The sequence below is a fragment of the Crinia signifera genome, chromosome 1 (assembly GCF_055691185.1).
Source record: "Crinia signifera chromosome 1, ASM5569118v1, whole genome shotgun sequence".
Classification (NCBI taxonomy): domain Eukaryota; kingdom Metazoa; phylum Chordata; class Amphibia; order Anura; family Myobatrachidae; genus Crinia; species Crinia signifera.
Window position 1 is genome coordinate 95,140,592 of NC_139217.1, and position 22,706 is coordinate 95,163,297.

Sequence of the window (22,706 nt, forward strand, 5' to 3'; positions counted from 1 at the left end):
AACCAGCAGGGAGACTTGGCATCAGAACGGGTGCGTAGGACCGAGGAGATTCTGGCGAGCTTGGTCAGCACCCAGCAGTCCATGGCTGCGAGCATGCAGGCCATGGCTGCAAGTGCTCAGGTGCTGGCCGAGCAAGCCACCCGCCAAAATGATCTCCTCCTCCACCATAATGAGCTTATGGTGGAGCTGGTTACCAGCAACAGGGTCCTAATGGCATCCGTTTCTGGTGCATTACCAGCGGCAACACTCCCTGCTGGCAGGAGGGGTAGACCAGCCAACCCCTCCACATCATCTGCTCCACCTGCCCCAGCATCTGGCCGTCCCCGAAGAGCTGCTGCACAGGCCAAGGAGCCTACCAAGGCCAAACGTGGTCGGAAATGAACTTGTGGCTGCATTAATCTCTGCCGTTATGTGTTCCCAAATCTTCCATTGTGCTGTGTGTGTCAGCTTCTTGTGTCCAATCACGTGCTGAGGGGAACCAGCTGAGCCCTTGCTTCATATGTCCTTTGTGGTTCCCCTGTTGCCCTCTTTTGCCTGGCATTACTGTCAGCTGTACTTGAAGTGATGGCCATGGTACTATCTTGTGAAGTCCCCGGTTGTGTTCCAAATGATTCTGCTGATGGTGCATATGAGCCAGCTGCAGGTTGGCCTGCTGCAGAAGGGCCAGGTGTAGGGTGCCCTGCTGTTGAATGGTCAGGTGCAGCTTGCCCTGCTGTAGAAGGGCCAGCAGCCTCATCATTTCCCACTGGCTGCATGTGCAGTGGCACATAGGAGGTGCTGGAGTCCATCTGTGTGCAATTATATTTGTTTTGTATTATTATTTATTTTGCGGCATTCCTGCCATGTTGTTTATTGTTTGTATGTATTATTTTATGGTCATTGCATCACACTGCCATTGACTGTGACATGAATATAAATAAATGTGTTTACTTTACCCAAAATGTGTGGTTTCATGAGTACATGTCAAATACACATGTGTATTGCTAGTATTAATATTCTGTCATGTCCATTGTTAGCAGTTTGAAAGTGTCTGACAAGTACAGCATATGTGGGTGTTTAGTACGGGTTCCTTGAAGCAGCAATGGTTTCAATTAAAGCACTGACAAGCGTCCTATTAGTGAGTAATGAGTAAAGGAGTAGATTCTATTGGGTTCAGGTGTTAATGGTTGTAGTCATTAGGCGTACGTTCGCCTACCGCATGAACGAGTGGTGTACGCAAAGCAATAGTACACTTGTGGACACCGCACATTTCTGCCCTTTTTGATCGCGTGCATTCGGAGTGGTTTCCGAATGTACGCCCCCCAACATAAGTGTACTCCCCCGTGTCCGCCCATGTTTCCGCCCCGTTTTGCCCACTTTGAAACTACGCCCATGTGCCATTCCGCATGACGCCCATAATACGCCCATATTTCCCGACTGATTGCGGGCAACAGTTTTGGACGGGATTTTGCCGAACTGGTACGGAGTCTAGGCGTGGCACATGCGCGTTGCGTTCTCCACGCATGCGCAGACGGCGAAAAGACGCGATCCGTAAGAATGCGGTAAAGTCCGCGTCAATCAGAATAAGGGCCATTGTGTGCATATCTGGCTCTGGTACTTGCCAGGGACTCTTGAGCCATTTACATCACCACACGTCCATGGCCTGCAACATTTTGCGGACACAGCACTGAGATGGTGTATGCATACATGTACATGCACCCGAGATCCTCCATAGGATCGCATGTTGCATACGCTCCCACAATCGGTCTGCAGCTTGTTGCAATGGCAATGTGAAAGGGCGCAAAATGTATGGTTTGCAGGAGGGCGCCAGACACCCTAGCACCGGCCCTGCCCTAAGTTCAGGTGTGTTCGTATTTCATGAAGACCAAACTGCACATTTCTAGAGACAACACCACATGGGGTGTGACCAGTGGTAATCAATTACACGGGGAACAAAAAAACAGGTTGATTTTGCCATGCACATGATTGCTGCTTTAAAAAATGGGAATACTCTCCCCAAATCTCTTAATTTCTGATTCTCAGTCACACCCTATTAAATTTGGCCCACTGTGTCCATCCACCTTTTCCCAATGTCTGACATTTTTCTTTCTTGATGTCTCACACATCACTGCTGCTTGTTTTAATTCCTGATTCCTTTACTTAACCCCTGCACCACGCATACCTTTTATGCGTCACTCCCTCTATGCACCCCTTGCTCCCTCCTTCTACCCCCTGATCTTGTGCCTCACTTCCTCCTTGCACCATTCAGCCCTGCACCTCACTCACTCCTTGTACCCCTCCATCTTGTGCCTCACTACCTCCTTGCACCCCTCACCCCTGTACCTCACTCTGTTCTTGCACTCCTCACTCTCTCGCACCTAATTTTCTCAGAGATCATTAATTACCCCTTAGTACAAAATGTACCCTTCCCCCTCAGACACATAATTATCCCCTCAGCACAGAAATGCTCCCCTCCTACTACAGAAGATTCCCCCTCAGCCCCCTGATACAGAAATACCCCCATCAGTCTGGGCAGCTCTGCAGGCATGTACCCTCTATGGTAACATAATAATGTGTCAAACTTCCAGCCACAGACGGCTGGGGTATGTCTTCTGTTTTCTTCTCTTTCGGCCAGGTAACATGATAAACAGGAGAGGGTGAGCTGTAAGAGACATGGGGCATGGTTAGAGGAGGAACTAGCTGGACTAGTCTAGACTGAGGTCCCCAAGGGTAGGGGACACACAATGCCCAGTGGTCACAGGCTGGCAGAGGTTCCCCTGCAGCTGCCGACCCCGACCCCCAGCTGCTTCACACTGTCACAGGCAGACATCCCCCTGTGAGAAGAAGGCTGCAGCCACAAATTATCAGCAGTGCAGTCAGTTCACCCCTCTGTCAGTGGTACAGCCCATTTTACCCTTCTGAGTCTGCCGCTCTGCACAGGCAGCTGATAACTGCCTGAGAACTCTATTACTGTACAGCCCCCTCAACTCTGGTCACCACAAGTCTACAGGCTTGTGTCAGGGTGGGAGAACCAAACATTCGGGTGTGCCTGTGCACACCAGACACACCCTGTGCACAAGTCTCTGTTCCTTTATCATCTCCAAGTTGTCCTGCAGTTCAAATACAGGCACAGATTTGGAATGTTTTTTCAGGCTGACCAGAAAATGGACACACCACAATCACAACATTTTGTGGCTCCCAAGCCAACTGCACAATTTGCAACCAGAACATTTTGCCAGTTCCTGTGGTTTGCAATCTCCGGCTCTGCTCAGGTTACCAAATGTGACAAGGAATCACATACACGGGATAAGAATAAAGTCTGTTTCTTTATTGATAGCAGTCAGACAGCATACAGGATAGACAGTTTTGCAAATCAGATGTCACAGCCAGAATGGCAGGTCTTCCAGCAGGCAACAGATAGTCTTCACAATAAGGGTACACTCCAGAGATCCTTAGCTTAGTTCTCCACATTCCCCTAGCCTATTGCCCTACCGCTAAAAGGCATTAGGGACACTGATCCTCTGTTCTTAACAAACATAGAACAGGAAACCACAGTTGCTGTTAATTAGTCAAACCATGACGTCACTGTGATCAAGCCCTATTGCGGCGAAACACGTGTCTCCGACGTCAGGGCATTCCAGCCACATGGACCACTCCTCCACTATCTCCCCCCGGCAAGCGCGGTCAAGCTCCGATGGTGGAAAACATCACGGACAGACTCCGTGTCTGTTGCGGGACCCCCGCCGCTATACTGTACATACAGGTACAAAAGCCTCATGCTCGCACCTTAGCCGGCAGGGTGACCTTAACGAGCAAATTATCAGCGCTCCGTGCCAGCGCTATTTCGAAGCGCTAATGATACATCGTTCTCAGGTTAGCTCAATACCGTTTTCTTGTATATATATATAAGGAATTCTTGTGTCTCTTTATTAACTTCTATGTGCACTATGCAGGTACAACTCTCATATTACTAAGAAATATTGTCACAGGCTCGTTAACTTGTTGCTAATTTTTGCTATTATCTAACTGGCAACACTCTGATTTAACAACACAACGCTCACTGCCTAGAGGGAACCTTACAGACAGATATATATTTATGGTGGTTTTTTGTCTGTGTCTTAAGGAGGCCACACACGCACCGATGTGGGCGGTGCGATGCTGTACGATGGGGTGCGCGCTCCCGCGGCACCTCATCGTACAGTACAAAAAGTATGTGCTGCACATACTTTTTGTACTAGCTTTTTCTAGCACAGCATCGCATCGCATGCACATTGTATGCACAAGGCATACGATGCGATGCTATGTGTGCTAGTTAAGCCCACAACGCACGCCGGGATCGGTGCGTGTGTGGGCTGCATTAGAATATTTCTCAGGAATAACCTTGATCATTGCAATTTTTTCTCCATCTGTTGCTATTTATGTGATATCTGATGCTAATATACCAATCATAAATAGTGCCAGCATTTCTCTGCTTTTGTGTCTGTGAAAAAATACGATTTATCTTGTTTTGCCGCTATCGATTTTATAATCATTGCGCATATTCACAAATTTATCGATCATAAAGATCCCACTCACCCCTGCATGTACTACGGTGCACAGCATCCTCCATTACTGGCACGGTGGTTACAAACCGGAATATCTAAGCAGTGGGCACATATATATATCTTTTACCTGTGTACCACTCTTTCTTCCTCTGCTTATTCCATCCTGATTACCATCTGTCATCTGGACTCGCTCACTCTCTCATTTACCTGGCTGACACCAGATGAAAAGCAGAAGTGACATCTGGCTCCTAGTAAGCTTTTGAGGCTCTCTCATCTGTCGATATATACTGCCATACATCGCTGTGCCGCCTGATCCCATCCGAACTCAGCAGCTAAGCAGTGACTGGCTGGATCAGTACCTCTTGGAAGACCACCAGGGAATATCCAGTGCTGTATTCGCATCCAGACAGCAGAAGCAGCAAGTGCATACGAAAAGCATTCTCCTATCTTACCTATAAACTTTGATATACCTTAATAACAACCTAACCTGTGACCGCTAAATTAACAGATGTGAAAAAAATATATTGTATCATATCAATTGAGGGTCCGTAGCAAGATTTGATTAAAAAATCAACTGTATTGATACACCAGACACTCATGTTACTATTTTCTCTTGCATAAAAATAACTCTTTGTGACTGGGAAACTCCCTGTATTCATATTCGCCTATCAGATGGACGTTGTGTAATAACCAGTTTAGAACATCAGTGTTTTTCATTTATTCTAATTGATTTGTTACTACGCCTAAGATTTGATGTGTTTATTCTCCTTGCAATCTTTCTTTTTTGCATTAAAATTGAGACGTGTGCATGTATATATTTTAATTTATGAAGAAATAAAGGTTAGATTTTACTTCACCCATTTTTCTCACATACTTTTCACTCATTTATTACATAAAGTGTGCCCCAAAAACCTTTTTTGTTCTCCCTACGTCTTTCTTTAGACATCTATTTTGACTAAACCATGATTCACATCAGATTAAGAAAACCTGGACTGGATTTAATCAGTCCTGCTACTTCTGCTTTAAACCATGGACTGGATATTCTAGGTACTTATGTATTAGCAAGTCGCCCGGCTACGCTACGCTGACAACGTACCTTAGGCTACGTTGTCAGCGCAGCCTAGCTGGGTGCCTTGCTAATATGTGCCTGCCCACTTACTTAGGGCGGGTGGCGAGGCTTCACCGGCAGGTTCGGCCGGGTGGAGATACCGCCAGCAGCCGGTTGACGCCAACAGCCGGCGGGGGGGAGAAATGTCCTGGCTGGGAGGCAGCAATGTACGTAATTCAGCGTACTGCCGCTGGGGGAGCATCACATGGTTTCCCTGCTCCCCCGGCGGCACTACGCTAATTGCATACATTGCTGCCGCTGGGAACTGTCATGGAGGACGCAAGTGTGGGGAGTCGAGTGCCGGAGGCGCCGGGGACATCCTTGAGGGTAAGTATAATGCACTCCACACACACACACACACACACACTACAAACAGACACACACACACACTTACACGATCATATCCCCACTATCCACATCATACCCCCATACCCTCGCAGGGCTCGCTGCACTCGCCATGCTTCGGGCTCGGTGGCTCGCTGCGCTCGCCACACTTTATATAATTATCTCTACGCACACGTGGATAATGGGGGTATGACGTGGATACTGGGGATATGAACCATTATGAATTAGCACAGCGCCAACTATGTAAATTACGGAGTTTACATAAATTACGTAGTTTGCGTAAGTTACGTCGTTTACGTAGCCAGCATAGTGGTGTATTGGTATTATCAATACACCATTACGCAAACTACGTAATGGGCGCCCTGCTAATACATAAGTACCATTTCCTACAAGTGAGGAATTATGCTACCCCTGCGACTATATATCTGAGTCAATATATATTTCCTCAAAATCAGCAAGTCTAGAATCCACCTAGGCACTGTTCTGCTGTAGGAACTTTTATGTATATATTTAAATATGAGGGGCATATATTTAAATATGAGGGGTCTATATTTCAAATAAAATTTGTGGGATATTCATGAAAAATATACTATGGAGGTGCTACAGATATCTCTCCATTTCTGACTGCAGTGCTGTCCTTACAATTTTTATGGGGGTTGCAAAGCTGTTAGTTTTACCAAATGAAGTATTCCAGAGCTTTGCCCCAATAGGATACAGCTAGATAGCATTTCCAATAGTAACCTATAGGCTAATAACTCACATTTCTTTTTCAGTCTAAAGGTGGGTACTCAACTACAGATTTATCTGTCCAATCTATCTGGTGGGAACAAAAAAATGGTAATGTATGGGGGCAAATGACAAATGCTGGAAAACAGAAAAAAAAACATATGCTTGGATACATTTGTTATATCAGTTTGATTTAAACAATTGGTCTGACTGATCATTGCTTTCCACTGTTTGGGAGAACATTTTTGATTGTTTTTTGTTCCCACCAGATAGATTGGTCAGATAAATCTGTAGGTATATATGTACCTTTAGGCATCTTTTGGTGAGGTATGCGCCAGCCAGCTGATGGGAGCCTGAACAATGAAGCAGTGTAATAGCACTATACTATATCATTGCTTCCAGATCTTTACCTGGGAGCTCATCTCCTGGCAAGAGAACATTGGAAAATTTCAGCAAAAATATTTACTTTCATAATAGGAATTTACGAAAAACTATTTACCACATCTGCATTAAAAAAATGTGTCTGTCGGGTTCTTGCACAGTACACATTTGTTATATCAGTTTGATTTAAACAATTGGTCTGACTGATCATTGCTTTCCACTGTTTGGGAGAAAATTTTTGATTGTTTTTTGTTCCCACCAGATAGATTGGTCAGATAAATCTGTAGGTGTATATGTACCTTTAGGCTTCTTTTGGTGAGGTATGCGCCAGCCAGCTGATGGGAGCCTGAACAATGAAGCAGTGTAATAGCACTATACTATATCATTGCTTCCAGATCTTTACCTGGGAGCTCATCTCCTGGCAAGAGAACATTGGAAAATTTCGGCAAAAATATTTACTTTCATAATAGGAATTTACGAAAAACTGTTTACCACATCTGCATTAAAAAAATGTGTCTGTCGGGTTCATGCACAGTACACAATTGTATATGACCTCTATAGTATATGTCTGTGAGGTTTCTACTTTATTATTAGATTTTATGTTCAAAAATATATATTCAACTTTGTGCACCTGTCCAATTGCAGAACATAAAGCAGCTGGGACAAACCTAACAGTGAATCTATTTAGGGAAATGTTTAGTATCATTTGAAATGTTGGGAAATGTATGTTTAATGTTGCACATTCTTGATAAAACAGTATAACAGAAAAAAAGGTCCTTATTGAAATGAGCTTTAATGGTAAATGTATATTCTTAAGTAAATATGTCTAATGCAGTACATAAAAACAGTTCTATTTAAATGTGCTCCTGTGCCAATACCTGAAAACTTAGTAACTCTGCCATTCAGATAAACTTATGGCCACATGTTATATCTAGCTGTAGTCTATTGAGAACCAGATTCATTTAAAACATGGCCCTAGGCAAGGTAGCAGGCTGGGGCCCACTTGCCTTATACACAGACTTAGTTCAACATGTCCATTGTGTTTACATATGTTTATGTACAGTACCAAACCCACAGTGACTAGATCAGCCAGCGCACCTGTTATGTTATTACCAACCAGAACAACAGAGAAATAAGTGTACACCAGTCAGTAGAGCAAAGATTCCATTTTATACCTAGCAGTCAATTGGAGGTGTCCAAGGTAATATGTCAGCCAACATAACAGTAGTGAACAATTCATATTATATCCGCCAGAAAAGCTAAGGTACCTGTCGTGATCAGTAACATTCTCTGATCCCAAAATGAATTGTGTTACTGATCCTTAAACTAAAGTTGGGGGCCAAGGAGCAGCTTGCTAGAAAGATAAAATGTCTGGTGAATCTGTGGCTGCCGTTCACAAACTGTCTTGAATCATGACGCCCTTAGGATAAAAGTTTGTTGTTGATATATTTGGTAAAAAATATAACTTTATGTAAATTGTGCCATCCTGTCCTCCATAGGTTCAGTTATGTGGTGGATTACAGTTGAGCTTCTGATTGCTCACTGAATATGTATGCAGGTAGGTTAATTATAAACTGAAAAAAATAACCTTACTCTATGCACGTGTGTGCAGGTGGTAGGGAATATATATTGTAAGCATCACTGGGCAGAGACATATGTAAATGGCCAAATATTCTCTGTAAAGTGCTGAAAAAACAATGGTTTAAAAAAAATAACTGAAATGGCAGATTAATGCATGCTTACTAGATGGGCAGAACATGCTCAGGCCGTTTCTCTCCCAGAGTGAGACAAAACGTATTATTCACTCACTGGTCATCTCCCGATTCATCTCCTCACTGGCCACTGGACACTATCAGCTCGCTCCCCTCCAGTCTGTCCTCAACTCTGCAGCTAAACTTATCTTCCTCTCCCGCTGCTCCACTTCCGCCAATCTCCTTCAAGAAAATCTACTCTGCTCTATTGCCCAACATACTGTAATTCTCTTAAAACTCCTCAACCTCACATACAAGGTCCTTTCTAACTCAACTGCTCGCCACATCTCCAACCTCATTTCATTACAAACTCTTTCTCACCCTCTCCAGTCAACCAATGACCGTCACATCTCCTCTCCTCTTGTCACTGCATCCCATGCATGCAACCAAGATTTTGCCTGTGCTGCCCCATTCACTGTAATGAGCACCTTGCTTTCACCAACCGTGCAATGCTTCAAACCTTCACTGAAAACCCACCTGTTGATCAAAGCATACCCTCCTGCATAACCTAGTACTGAGGCCACTCTCCCTACTTGTGGCTTCATGTCCTGCCCATCCCTGCCATGCTCACTTTCTGCCATCAGGCCTGTTTGTCTACACCTCATGTCACCTGTCTGTCTCCCCCTCCCTCTAGACTGTAAGCTCATTGGAGCAGGGCCTTCTCTCCTCCCATTCTCACAGCCCCCTTCCAGCATTTCAATTACAGCCATCTATAACGGCATCTCTTCTCACTCGTGTTCATTCATCTCTACCAATGCCAACCTGCCCCTGGTAGCATGCAGGCAACTCATCTGCTTACCTACATCTCAGTTCTATTATGTACTAAGAATTGTGCTGCTGCTATGTCAGATCAATCCTCCCACAAATATCCGTCTTGACTTCCCGAGACCTGATTCTTTATTATCTTTTATATTGTGACATTCTTATACTACTATATATTTGTGTTCGGGCCCCTAGTAAGACATGGAAATTGACCGTGGAAGCCTGGTCACATGATATTCCTTTAATCACATCCCAGAAATCCATTTTGCTTTATTGCAACTCTGCACTGAGGTGACTTCGAAGCTCGTTGTTGCAGGAAGTCCACATACAAACAATTATTTTTGTGTATATTTCCCAGGCACAAAGGAGGCGTATGGTTCTGGGTGAGACTGGGTATTTTCTAAAATGTAAACATCCTAATGCTACCTTTTACCATAATATTTGGCTTTGTCCTAATGTCAACCAATTTTGGTGTAAGATTAAGAATTACATTAACTCTATATTCCCTTGTCATTTTCCCACAGAGCTAACCACATTGTTATGTGCTAACTTCTCTATCTGGAATAAAGGGATAGAAGATAAGTTATGTAGACCTTTACTTACCATAATTGCTACAGTGGCTAAGAAAGTTCTGTTATGTAACTAGTCTTCCTCTACTCCTCCTATTTTGGCTGCTGTTTAATTTGTATTGCTCAAAACATTGTATTATAATAGACAAACCCTTTTACCTGACTTGAAAATAGGGGTAGCACACTTCTACATGAAATGGAAACCTTTTATAGAGTCACTAGTTTAAACTGAAATACTACTACTGAACCACCTTGTGGTGTATACTGCAGAATGTATCTTGATCAGTTGGGAAGTCTGGTGATTGAATGGGTGAAATGAAAATATTTACAACAGAAAAGGGGTGGAGAGCTGCGCTAATGAAAATATCAAGTACCATGGAAGAATACACTTACTGTACACAAAGGGGGTGTTTTTTATATTTTACTGAATATATTAAATCGTATTTTAATTTTAAGAAAAAACAATTGTACATAAAAAATAGTATAAAAATTCATATACTTTCGAGGTGGCCACCTAAAGACATATATCAATATACATTAGTACATAAAAATGCAATTGGATGAATTATAAACGTATACGTTTTATAGTAAAACAGGTGTTTGTACTACACCCTATAATTTGCAAATATAGGAACAATAAAAGAAACAAATCCTGTCTCCGTATTTTGGTACCACTTTAAATTTAGTGGTTATAGTGCAGTCACAGTTTGTGGTTATAATCTGGATTGAAAGTGTCTATGCAGACGCTGAATGCGCGTCTCTCACTTGCGCCTCCGTGCGCTGCTGGCTAGAAGATCTGAGTGTCCCTCCGGAGCAACGGTGGAGGGGAGCTGGCCAGGTGGATGTTGTTGCTGGCTGCCGCTCTTACCCTCCGGACCCGTGCCGCTATTGATGTTATGGGCGGTGTCGTCTCTCTCACAGACGCTGGGTTCACTGGTGCATCATTGGAGTTCTCAGATGTGCCGGATGGAATATGCAGCGAGGTGGCAGGTGGAAATCGCCTGTGTAGGTGCCGTAATTTTTCTGCTAGTTTTGTAAGTTTGCAGGTACAGGTTCCACAAGGCTTTATGCACTGGGCAGGCTGGAAATTCTCCCTCTAACGCGTTTCGCCCCTAACAGGGGGGCTTTTTCAAAGAGCTCTTTGAAAAAGCCCCCCTGTTAGGGGCAAAACGCGTTAGAGGGAGAATTTCCAGCCTGCCCAGTGCATAAAGCCTTGTGGAACCTGTACCTGCAAACTTACAAAACTAGCAGAAAAATTACGGCACCTACACAGGCGATTTCCACCTGCCACCTCGCTGCATATTCCATCCGGCACATCTGAGAACTCCAATGATGCACCAGTGAACCCAGCGTCTGTGAGAGAGACGACACCGCCCATAACATCAATAGCGGCACGGGTCCGGAGGGTAAGAGCGGCAGCCAGCAACAACATCCACCTGGCCAGCTCCCCTCCACCGTTGCTCCGGAGGGACACTCAGATCTTCTAGCCAGCAGCGCACGGAGGCACAGGTGAGAGACGCGCATTCAGCGTCTGCATACACACTTTCAATCCAGATTATAACCACAAACTGTGACTGCACTATAACCACTAAATTTAAAGTGGTACCAAAATACGGAGACAGGATTTGTTTATTTTATTGTCCCTTTATTTGCAAATTATAGGGTGTAGTACAAACACCTATTTTACTATAAAACGTATACGTTTATAATTCATCCAATTGCATTTTTATGTACTAATGTATATTGATATATGTCTTTAGGTGGCCACCTCGAAAGTATATGAATTTTTATACTATTTTTTATGTACAATTGTTTTTTCTTAAAATTAAAATACGATTTAATATAGTCAGTAAAATATAAAAAACACCCCCTTTGTGTACAGTAAGTGTATTCTTCCATGGTACTTGATATTTTCATTAGCGCAGCTCTCCACCCCTTTTCTGTTGTATACATTTTTCCTCTGATTCTCAGCTGGTTATACTATATTTCCAGCTAGAGATCAGTTGCAGTGTACCCACACTTGTACACTCATAGGGCTGCAGCTCTTATAGTATATATTATCTATATATGACCAATTACTGTTTAAAAACACTTTTTTCTGTGCTATAAATTGCATATAGCGCCCTAATTTCGACACTACATAGTGTTGACCATTTTGTCTGTTAAATGAAAATATTTGCAGACACAGTATAGGCTGGAGTAATGTTTGGTATTTCGACATACATTTATAATAGAATTAATATTGTGTATCTTCCTTCCACGCCCCTCTTTTCCCATGTCAAACCCCCCCCCCCCCCATTCTTCTTTCTTAGATTTAAAAAATTGTGATGCTAATTGTTACCTGTGTTCTTCAATTACAGTTATGTTTATTTCTGTGTACCCTGTATTGTTCTTTTGTGCGCCATACTGTATGTACGGCGTTGCAAACCACTTGAGATGCCCTGTAAATAAAATAATTATAATAATAATAATACCTAGTGAAACAAAAAGTATGAACGTTTCAGTAACCTACTTGAGTAATGGGCACAGTAGATGAAAGTGATACACTAAAGTGGCAAAGTTTTATGAAACCATTGAGAGAGATAAAATACAGAAGTTGCCCATATCAGCCAGACAGCTTGTAATAGTAATTCCATAGACTTTGCTAGATAAATACCAAATTAGAATATTGGATTTTCACATTATTTTAGTATTCCAAGAATAAAAGGGAGATTGGAGATTTTGCCTTTAAATTCAATTTTTTTTTGTTAAATAGTCAGATCACATTTTCATACCTTAATGGTAAATGTGTTTTGTCTAAATTTACGCAAATTACATTTTTATAAAATACCAAAGGCAGCTCTGTAATACTAGTGTGACAGCTCTGTGATACATCTTCAGATAGCGTTTTTCTGGCTTCCCTCCAGTCCCGGTAATACAGCTCAGCTTTGGCAAGCAGAGAAGAGCTTAGAGCCAACATAGTTACATAGTTACATAGTAGTTAAGGCTGAAGAAAGACTTGCGTCCATCGAGTTCAACCTTGGTTTAATAGCTTAACCCTTGTTACAGGGGCGTAACTAACTATTTAGCGCCCCCCCCCCCCCCCCCGCCGCACGTTTATTCGGCACCCCCGCACACACCTAACCTGCCCCCCCTTCTTACCTGCGGTCTGCGTCTCGCCCGGCTCTCTGTCGGGACCTGCCTGACCGTCACGGTCCCGGCCGGCTCCTGCTGCTACAATGAAAACTGACTCTTAGAAAATGGCTGCCCCCATACTGCAGACAGAAAACTGTCTGCAGTATGGGGGCAGCCATTTTCGAATTGTCAGTTTTCATTGCAGCAGGAGCCGGCCGGGACCGTGACGGTCAGGCAGGTCCCGGCGGAGAGCCAGGCGAGACGCAGACCGCGGGTAACTATAGCCCCGCAGCCCCCCCAGCGGCGCCCCCAATTTCTCTGTGCCCCCCGCCACCGCGGGGGCTGCGGAGCTATAGTTACGCCACTGCCTTGTTATATGTAGTGAATACTAATATTTTTAAAGACAGATTATTCTTATTTGTACTCCTGAATGTTTTTGACCAATAAATGTTTGTCCAACCTTATTTTAAACGTATTTATTGTGCCTACCGACACCACCTCACCAGGAAGAGAGTTCCATAGTTTGGCTGCCCTGACTGTAAAAAATGTTTTTCTTCTAAGGGAACAATTTTTTTCTTCTAATCTAACCTCGTGCCCACGTGTCCTAGAGTCCATCCTTGCAGTAAAAAGGGTGCTTGACAGTTCCAAATATTGGCCCCTGATATATTTGTACACGTTAAGCATGTCCCTCCTTAAACATCTCTTCTCTAGTGTAAACAGTCCCAATTTGTTAATCTGTCTTCATTTAACTGTAGCTTAAATTCTCCATTCCCATTCCTTATATTAGTTTTGTTGTTCATCTTTGGATTTTTTCCAGTTCTATGATGTCCTTTTATAGTGTGGGGCCCAGAACTGTACTCCATATTCTAGGTGTGGTCTAACCAATGCTTTGTACAGTGGCATAATTACTTTTGAGTCCCTAGTTTCCATACCCCTTTTTATACATGCTAGTATTCTGTTTGCCTTGTTGCTATATGACATTAAGCACTACACCCCAATTTGTTATCTATTTGGACTCCTAGATTCATTCCAAGTTCTGAATTTCCCAATGCCTCCTCGCTTAAGTTATAACTAGCACATTGGTTATGTCTCCCAAGGTGCATATCCTTGCATTTATCAACATTGAACCTCATTTTCCACTTTTTTGCACACTCATCAAGTTAATTAAGATTGTTCTGAAGTGCGGAGACATCCTCGGTTTATTTAATTACTGCTTAACACTTGTGAATAGAAAGAAAATAATAAAACTTACTTGCACACAGCTGCCACCAGGGGTTGGTGTCTGGCTCCTCCTCCCTGTCACCCTGGTTAGCTGATGCCATGAAACTCCATGCCAGCATCTCATCTGTCTGGGGTCAGAGAGAGAAGAAGCCTGGCACTGATTCCTGCCAGAAGCAGGTTCGTTTAGCAGGGTGGTGGTGGTGGTGGTGGTGGTCGTGGGGGAGAGGGGGGGTACGGGGCAATTAGGGGTATAGAATTCGGGTGCATTTAACATATCCAATCCCCATCTGCAATGCACATTATGATAAATAAGCTCTTTAATGACATATCTCTTTAGCTCATAAATCTTCAACTTGGATTCCATTCATAAAATCATTGATGTATAGAAGTGTAGTACTTTGTCTTAAAGTACTGTCTAATGTATTTTAGTTTTAGTGTCCTTTTAAACATTGTAACAGAAATAAATAGCTACTTTTTCATCAATTACTGTAAGTATCGCTAAGGTCTAATGTAGATATTTTTATAATAACGGTGTTTTGAAATGCTAATTTTCCTTGTTTTACTTAAGACCATCATTTTGTTTAGCTTGTACTGATTGACAACTCTGCCTGGCTTGCACATACATAAAAATGTTTATGTGGCAATTTACAGGCCTATCTCAGAATTTCAAAGGACATAATGTTGTTTTGATCAATTTCCCTCAAGTCCCTTATTGATTTAATGTATTTTCCTCAACGTGCAGACTTAGAATGTGTAGCACTGAGGAAATGCAATGAACAGAACACATCTGGCATTTTAAAATAATTTTATTGTGTGAGAAAGGGGTTATTATTTTTAGTTTCTCTAGGTAATTAGTTGTGCATTGTATGCATTTTAAGCCAGGAGGCTGAACCTACTCACACAACCAAGGCTCTCTCCAAGCTTAGTCTGGAAGTTTTGTTTAATAAACACTCAATATAGAATTGTTGAGGTCAGCAGAAGGTTAAACAAAATCCTGAACATAAAATGATTGCTTGTAAATGTAGAATTTAAAAAAACAACATTGCAAGGGCTCTCCTACCCAGCTCATGGGGGTAGTTTCATAGTGATCCCAATTCCAGGGCATTTTTTTTAATCCAGTGATTGTAGACTGAAAAAATGCTCCATCCCAGGCCTCCCTAACAAGAAAAAAACACCCCCGGGTGGTACAGCTGGGAGCGTGGTGTACAGGAGCAGTGTGGCAGTTTGGCGGTGCTGCCAGGAGTGGCAGAGTGGCAGTGCTGGGGTGCAGTGGCCAGTGAGCTACCTTACGCAGTGCAGAGCCGCACAGTCGGAGATGGGAGCAGCTTCAATTTGCAGGGTGTTTATGAGGACACTATAGCTATAGTATTTTTGTGTACTAAAGGTGATAGGGGTCAATCATCCTCATTTCAGAGATTGTCCATGTCATCTGTGGCTGAAGGGATATGGCCAGCCTTTAAAAGGGAGTGGCATTGCCCAAGATAGATCTGGATTGGAAATGTTGGCATATTGTCCCCATTTAAGCTATTGGTCATAACTATAATGCCACAGTTCCTTAATATATCTAAACTACTGTATGCTATTACGGGTGCCGGACAGGTTCCCGACAGTCGGGATCCCGACAGTCGTTTACCCGACGTCAAAATGCCGACAGCCGGGTGCCCGACGGCCACTCGCTATTTTCCCTCGTGGGGGTCCACGACCCCCATAGAGGGAGAATAGAATAGGTGGCGAGCGTAGCGAGCCACCGTGCCCGCAGCGTGGCGAGCGCAGCGAGCACGCAAGGGGACTTGTTGCGCTCGCCATGCTGTCTGACTCCAGGCAGTCGGGATAATGACTGTCGGGATCCCGACTGTCGGAGTCCTATACCACACCCTGCTATTACACAATCCACAACTAGCTTGATTACACTATTTGAAATTAATGAAACAAATCCAGTATAATCCATATATATATAGTATACAAAAAATGGTTGAGTACAATCCCTACGGAATCTCACAAGGTGGAGTGTGGTTGATGAGTGGAGATTGGAGAAGCATATTTCAATTACCATTTTAGTGGCCAGTATTCAACTATGAACTCCATGAATTCCACCATCTGCCTAAGTACTGTAGGTACATTAGCAGTTCCTTATTAGTTTGACTGGATGCCTTATATGAGGTAAAAGCCACAAAGGGACTTTGTTTACTTCAATGCATAGTAACTATTATTCAGAACAATTGGGAATATTCACAATACTGATACTTTATAAGACATAATGGAACCTGGATAGGGGCAATATAAATATCAGATAGCTGGTTCCTATGCTCCATCTGGCATCCAGTCGTTAGGTTGGAAGGGCCTAGGTTGACCGACAATAGGTTGGCACCATATGGTCGACATGCACAAGGTCAACATAAGCAATGGTCGACACAAGCAGACGGTCACCACATGAAAAAGTCAACATGGTTGTCATTTAAATTTTTTTTCAGTTTTTTAGACTTTTCCATACTTTACAATCCACATGGACTTGGATTGGGAATGGTAAAGTGACCAAAGCAAGGCAAACAAAGCAAGTCACTCGAGGTGATGTGATACACTGATTAGGAGTCCATATGATGAAATGTAGAAATTGACACAGAAACATGAAAAATCCATGTCAACCTTTAGTTTGTGTCAACTTTTTGTTTATGTCCACCTTGTGCATGTTGACTTTTTAGTGTCAACTTTTTCAACCTCGACAATGTCCCCTCTTTATACCATAACCGCTCCATCTACAGTCATAGTTCTATAAAAAGTTCAGTTAATATGCTATCGCCGCTAGATGATGCTTATCACCAATACCATCGCCGGAACCAGGATTTTGTCACTCAGCACGAAGCAGTCATTTGGGGCATATTTATTATAAATGCATTGTACCATTGAAATTAAAAATACGGTACTTGTTTCCTAGCACGGCCACAATCTTAAGTAATCGTGTCCCTTAATTAAGGGACACGATTACCCCCGATGGACCCGATTTCTTTTGAAATCAGGTCCATTTAGCCGGCTAGGAGACAATATCGGGGGCATCGCGTCGGTCGGGACCTTTAACATTGGTCCCGACGCGACCGACGCGATGCCCCCGATATTTCCATAGACTTCAATGTTAAAAAAAAATTTAACATTGAAATCTTGTCGGGAAAGGTAAAATATCGGGGGCATCGCGTCGGTCGGGACCATTAACATTGGTCCCGACGCGATGCGACGCGATGCACCCGATTTTTGCATAGGCTTCAATGTTAAAAAAAATTTTAACATTGAAATGCTGTAAAAATGTGAAAAAATGTGAAATGGGCCAATATGACCCATTTCACATTATAGATGTCCCCGTCGTCACCCCACGATAGACGCCAACCCGAAGCGTGGCGAGCGCAGCGAGCCCGCGAGGGGCGGCGGTACGCGTCCTCCGACCTTTTCATGCCCTACTATCCACGTCGGCGTGGAGTGAGAATAGAATAGTGTGGCGAGCGCAGCGAGCCACCGAGCCCGAAGCGTGGCGAGGGGACGCGGATACCTTCACAGTTATACGCGTCCCCTTGCGGGCTTCACAGGTGTCCGTGGCGACGCGGACACCTGTGAAGCCCGCGAAGGGACGCGTTTACCTGTGAAGGTATCCGCGTCCCCTCGCGGGGCTCGCTGCGCTCGCCACGCTTCGGGCTCAGTGGCTCGCTGCGCTCGCCACACTATTCTATTCTCACTCCACGCCGACGTGGATAGTAGGGCATGAAAAGGTCGGAGGACGCGTACCGCCGCCCCTCGCGGGCTCGCTGCGCTCGCCACGCTTCGGGTTGGCGTCTATCGTGGCCTGGGGTTAACGCGCTTTAATTTGGGGGGGTTGGGAATTTTTTTCATTGAATCCAATGTAAAATTGGGTCCCAGGGACCCAATTTACATTGGATTCAATGAAAAAAATCGGGTCAAAAATCGGTCGGTCGCGTCGATCACATCGCATGCGACCAAATCGCATGCGATGCGATCGACCCGATTTTTCCGACACGACCACCCCGATCTGAATCGGTGTGGCCGTGCTAGGAAACAAGTACCAAAAATACTTATCTCTCCATGTCATGGCAATAAGTAATATTTTTTCATTGGAACGCAATAACATACAGCTTAGATATCTCCTACTTTGTATATTATTCCATTGCAAGGATACCTCATTTTGAGGTAGATTTATTAAGCTCAGTGAAATGTGTCTGGTTTATATCACCGACCAATCAGCTCCAACCTGTCATTTTTCAAACCAAGCTTGTAACTTCACAGTTAGGAGCTGATAGGCCGGTGATAAAAAACAGACACTTCATTACTTCACCCATCTAAATAAATCTGCCCCTTTGTCCCTAATCATGCCAACCAGCTTTTCCATATTTTAAGGGAAGATTTGTCTAATAGATATGCCCCTTATTCTTAGGGGTAGCTGAGTATCTGGAAATTAATCTAATTTTACAAGAAAGGCAGCTGCAATAGGTGAAGTCCTTGGAACGGTTATTCTAAAAGTTTATTAATCCTGACTAACCTAGTAGTCATGTAAGTAGTTAATAACTAAAAGGGTATTGATGAATCTCTCGGCGCTAATACTATTTATAGGTCGCCTGCTAGGAGCAAAAGGGATATTTCCTTTATATCCCCAGTATTAAATGCAGAAAAAAGATTTGTTTTTACTCCCAGCTTGGCGCCCCTTTCACAGACATAAGAATGAGGTAAATAGTAATACTCTCCTTCTCTCCACGTTGATTCCTTCTGTCCCCTTCTCCCTTCTTTAGATGATCCTCGGAGATGATAAGAATCCAATGTGTAAAGAATTTTGTATATTATTCAATATTCGTGATTATTCTGTGTATATATCACGGGAGCGTACATCAACTCACTATTGGTAAGCTGAGACACACATATCTGGGTTTCTTTAATAATGGGATATCGTGCCCCTACTCACGATGAATCGTAGATTTCCAAGTACATAAAGGTATCTTTCTGATATTTTTCTCATAAAAATCGATTTATTCAAATACAAACTCCAAATGAAAGCATAAAAAATACACTATTATGCCGACTCAAGTTGGAGGGCAGTGGTGCAGTGTAGTCTACACACAGATTTTCCAGAATTCCGGACCTGAAAAATGTGTGGACAAACACTCACCCACTTACCCTCCTGCCTTATAATCTGATGTATAGGTATCGATGATAAAAACAAATGCAAAGCACTATTCCAGACACAACATGTTTCGAGACTAAAGTCTCTTCCTCAGGTCCCTGGATAGTGCTGTGAATGACATCCGTTTAAGTACCTTCCGGTAATTCACAATTCCTTACAGTTTGCCTTTTTTACCCAATATGATAAAAATCATAAAGACTTTGAAAAAGTGGTGAGAAAACACTGGCATCTCTTACAGGAAGATCCGGTTTTAAAAAACTTGATTCCGGATCGACCGAAATTTATTTATAGAAAATCCACAAATTTGAAGAATCATTTGGTCAGAAGCAGTTTACCGGAAGAGAAAAGGAATTCAATACGCACAAAGGGATTCCCTTTATGTGCTTGGAAATCGAGTAGGGGTACGATATCCCATTATTAAAGAAACCCAGATATGTGTGTCTCAGCTTACCAATAGTGAGTTGATGTACGCTCCCGTGATATATACACAGAATAATCACGAATATTGAATAATATACAAACATTATTTACACATTGGATTCTTTATGTTCTCTATTTGCATATCATCTCCGAGGATCATCTAAAGAAGGGAGAAGGGGACAGATGTAAGTAGTTACGCTTGAGTCCTTCATAGATAATAATACTGTACGTTTCCATTATTTTCTTTACTTTGTTCATGATATTCCTTTAAGTTTAAAAAGAAAAATCATTGCGCTCTTAAAATTACATTTATATTTTCTGAATTGTTTTCAGACATTTATCCTGTTTTGTATAGTGCCAGCACATGTTAATCAAATCCACTGGCTCTTGAATTCCTGCATATTTGATTTTTGTAGAGATTATCTAATTTAAGAGCTGGCAGGGTAGGTCAGTGTTGCCTTTTATAGAGCAATATCAAATGTAATTCTCCGTGATTTTAAAAAGTGCTATTGTTATCTTAATCATAGTGATTATAAAAACAGCATTATTCCATTGTGGTTTTGTGTTTCATGCATTTGATACTTAAAAAAGTCCTGTGTTGCATTAGTAGGCAATGTTTTTAATGTTGATAGAAAGAAAAATGTCATTGCCTCATACTGCAAATGTCTTTGTTGCTAGGTCTAGAGGATTCTGGAACCTTATTCTGTCATTCAAAATGCACATTGGGCTAATGGCCTCATTTGCCCCAATTTAAATGAGTGTGGAAATTATCTAAGCACCGTAAGGGGCCATGAAATGCAAATATTTAGATTGACCTAGGTCCAAATTTGTGAAACCAATAGGTGACCAGGTTGCAATGATCTTGCATGCCATTGGTGGAATGGTATTATTCTTTGCAGCACAAACAAAGGGATCTGATGACGGATAAACATACAGACAGGTTAGGTGTTTGTCTTGATTTTCATGGATTATCCTATAGGATGACCTATTAGAGTTTGTAGGTTTTTTGCACACATAAATGCTGAAATTTTGGCCTAAATTAATGTAATAGGTAACAAATTTATAGCATCACTGGGCAAGCCTAATTAATACCATTGTATTGGGTGTCCCTCCTCTGGTTTCTGATTAAGACAGATCCAATATTATTCAGTTAATCATCCTAAAACTCCAGAGGCTTTTGGGATCCAAGGAAGACTGCAAACGAATGGTCTTTACCCCAGTGGTGGCTAAAAGAGGCATGGGGGTATAGTCAATTGATGTGGAAACTGCCACCTTGCCGAAAAGATGGCAGTTTTCGACATGAAAAGATCGGAAGGGGTTCCAATCTATTCAATGCTAGATTTTTTTTTTCAGCAAGTCAAAATGTTCCGTCCTGCCGAAAACCAGATGGATTGACGGAATAGCATAATTCATTCTAGGGGCCTTCCAGCTGAGGTAGATTGGGCTGTGTGCATCTGCCTCCTGAGCTTCTTGGGAGGCAATAGAGAATTCTGCCTGTTTGCTCTGATTGTGAATTACACACAACTCGAACAGCCAGGCAGCATTCTCTTCCTGCTTCCCAGCCTGCAGCCAGACCATCAATGGCTGTCAGCATGCTGATTGGTGGATGGCTGGAGCTATCCACCAATCAGAGTGCTAACAGCCAATCACTGTATGGGAGAAGGTGGAGAGATGGCACAGGACCACAGGAGGGTGCATGTTATCTTTTTTATATATATATTTTTTTTTTCCCATGAATGGGTGTGAAGGGGCCCCAAATGCTTTGTTTTGCCTGGAGCCTACAATGCTGTTAAGACAGCTCAGCGAGTTGCAGGCTTGGCTGGGATCACATGCCCTATATTTTGCATACAGAGGAACCACATGCAATATATCACAAGCGACCCTGAGTAGGTACAAATAGGGAACACCAGTAGCTAGCATATTATTACTATTATGTTGCCACACATCTTCCCAATGAAGCCAAAACCTATTTTTAGTGTGTGTATGTGTGTCTTGGGGGGATTGGCCAATTCCTTTTCTGGTATAGAATACAATTAATAAAAAATTAAAGACCATCAAAATGTTCCATATTCAATATAAAACACTTCTACTAGCATATAAAGCTATTAACCATACTGCACCAGCATATATCTCTCTACTTATCACAAAATATCTCCCATCTCGACCACTCCGCTCTGCACAAGATTTGCGTCTCTCTTCTGAACGGATCACTGGCTCCCATTCACTATTACAGGACATTCATCGGGCTGCTCCCACCCTATGGAATGCCCTTCCACGCACAATAAGACTCTCCGCTAGCCTCCAAACGTTCAAAAGTTCCCTAAAAACTCACCTCTTCAGGCAAGCCTATCATATTTAAGTTCTACACACATAACCCTCTGAGGCACTTATGTATTATATAGCTTCCCTTCTGGACTTGTAACTTGGTGGGACTGCTATGCTATTACTGGTGCCTGTCCTTGTGTTTCCCTCCTATATCCCTATAGATTGTAAGCTTGCAGCAGGGCCCTCTAACCCCCAAGTCTGTCTGTTACCCAGTTTGTTTTATCACTGTCTACTATTGTAAAGCGCAACGGAATCTGCTGCGCTATATAAGAAACTGTAAATAAATAA

At 42.9% G+C, this 22,706-nt stretch overlaps 1 long non-coding RNA gene and 1 pseudogene across 1 annotated transcript in view; both read left to right on the forward strand.

Moving 5' to 3' along the window:
- Positions 1-22,706, forward strand: part of LOC146058429 (uncharacterized) — a 91,643-nt gene that overhangs the window by 56,839 nt on the left and 12,098 nt on the right. The window lies entirely within an intron of this gene.
- On the forward strand, positions 4,806-4,922 carry LOC146040925 (5S ribosomal RNA; annotated as a pseudogene).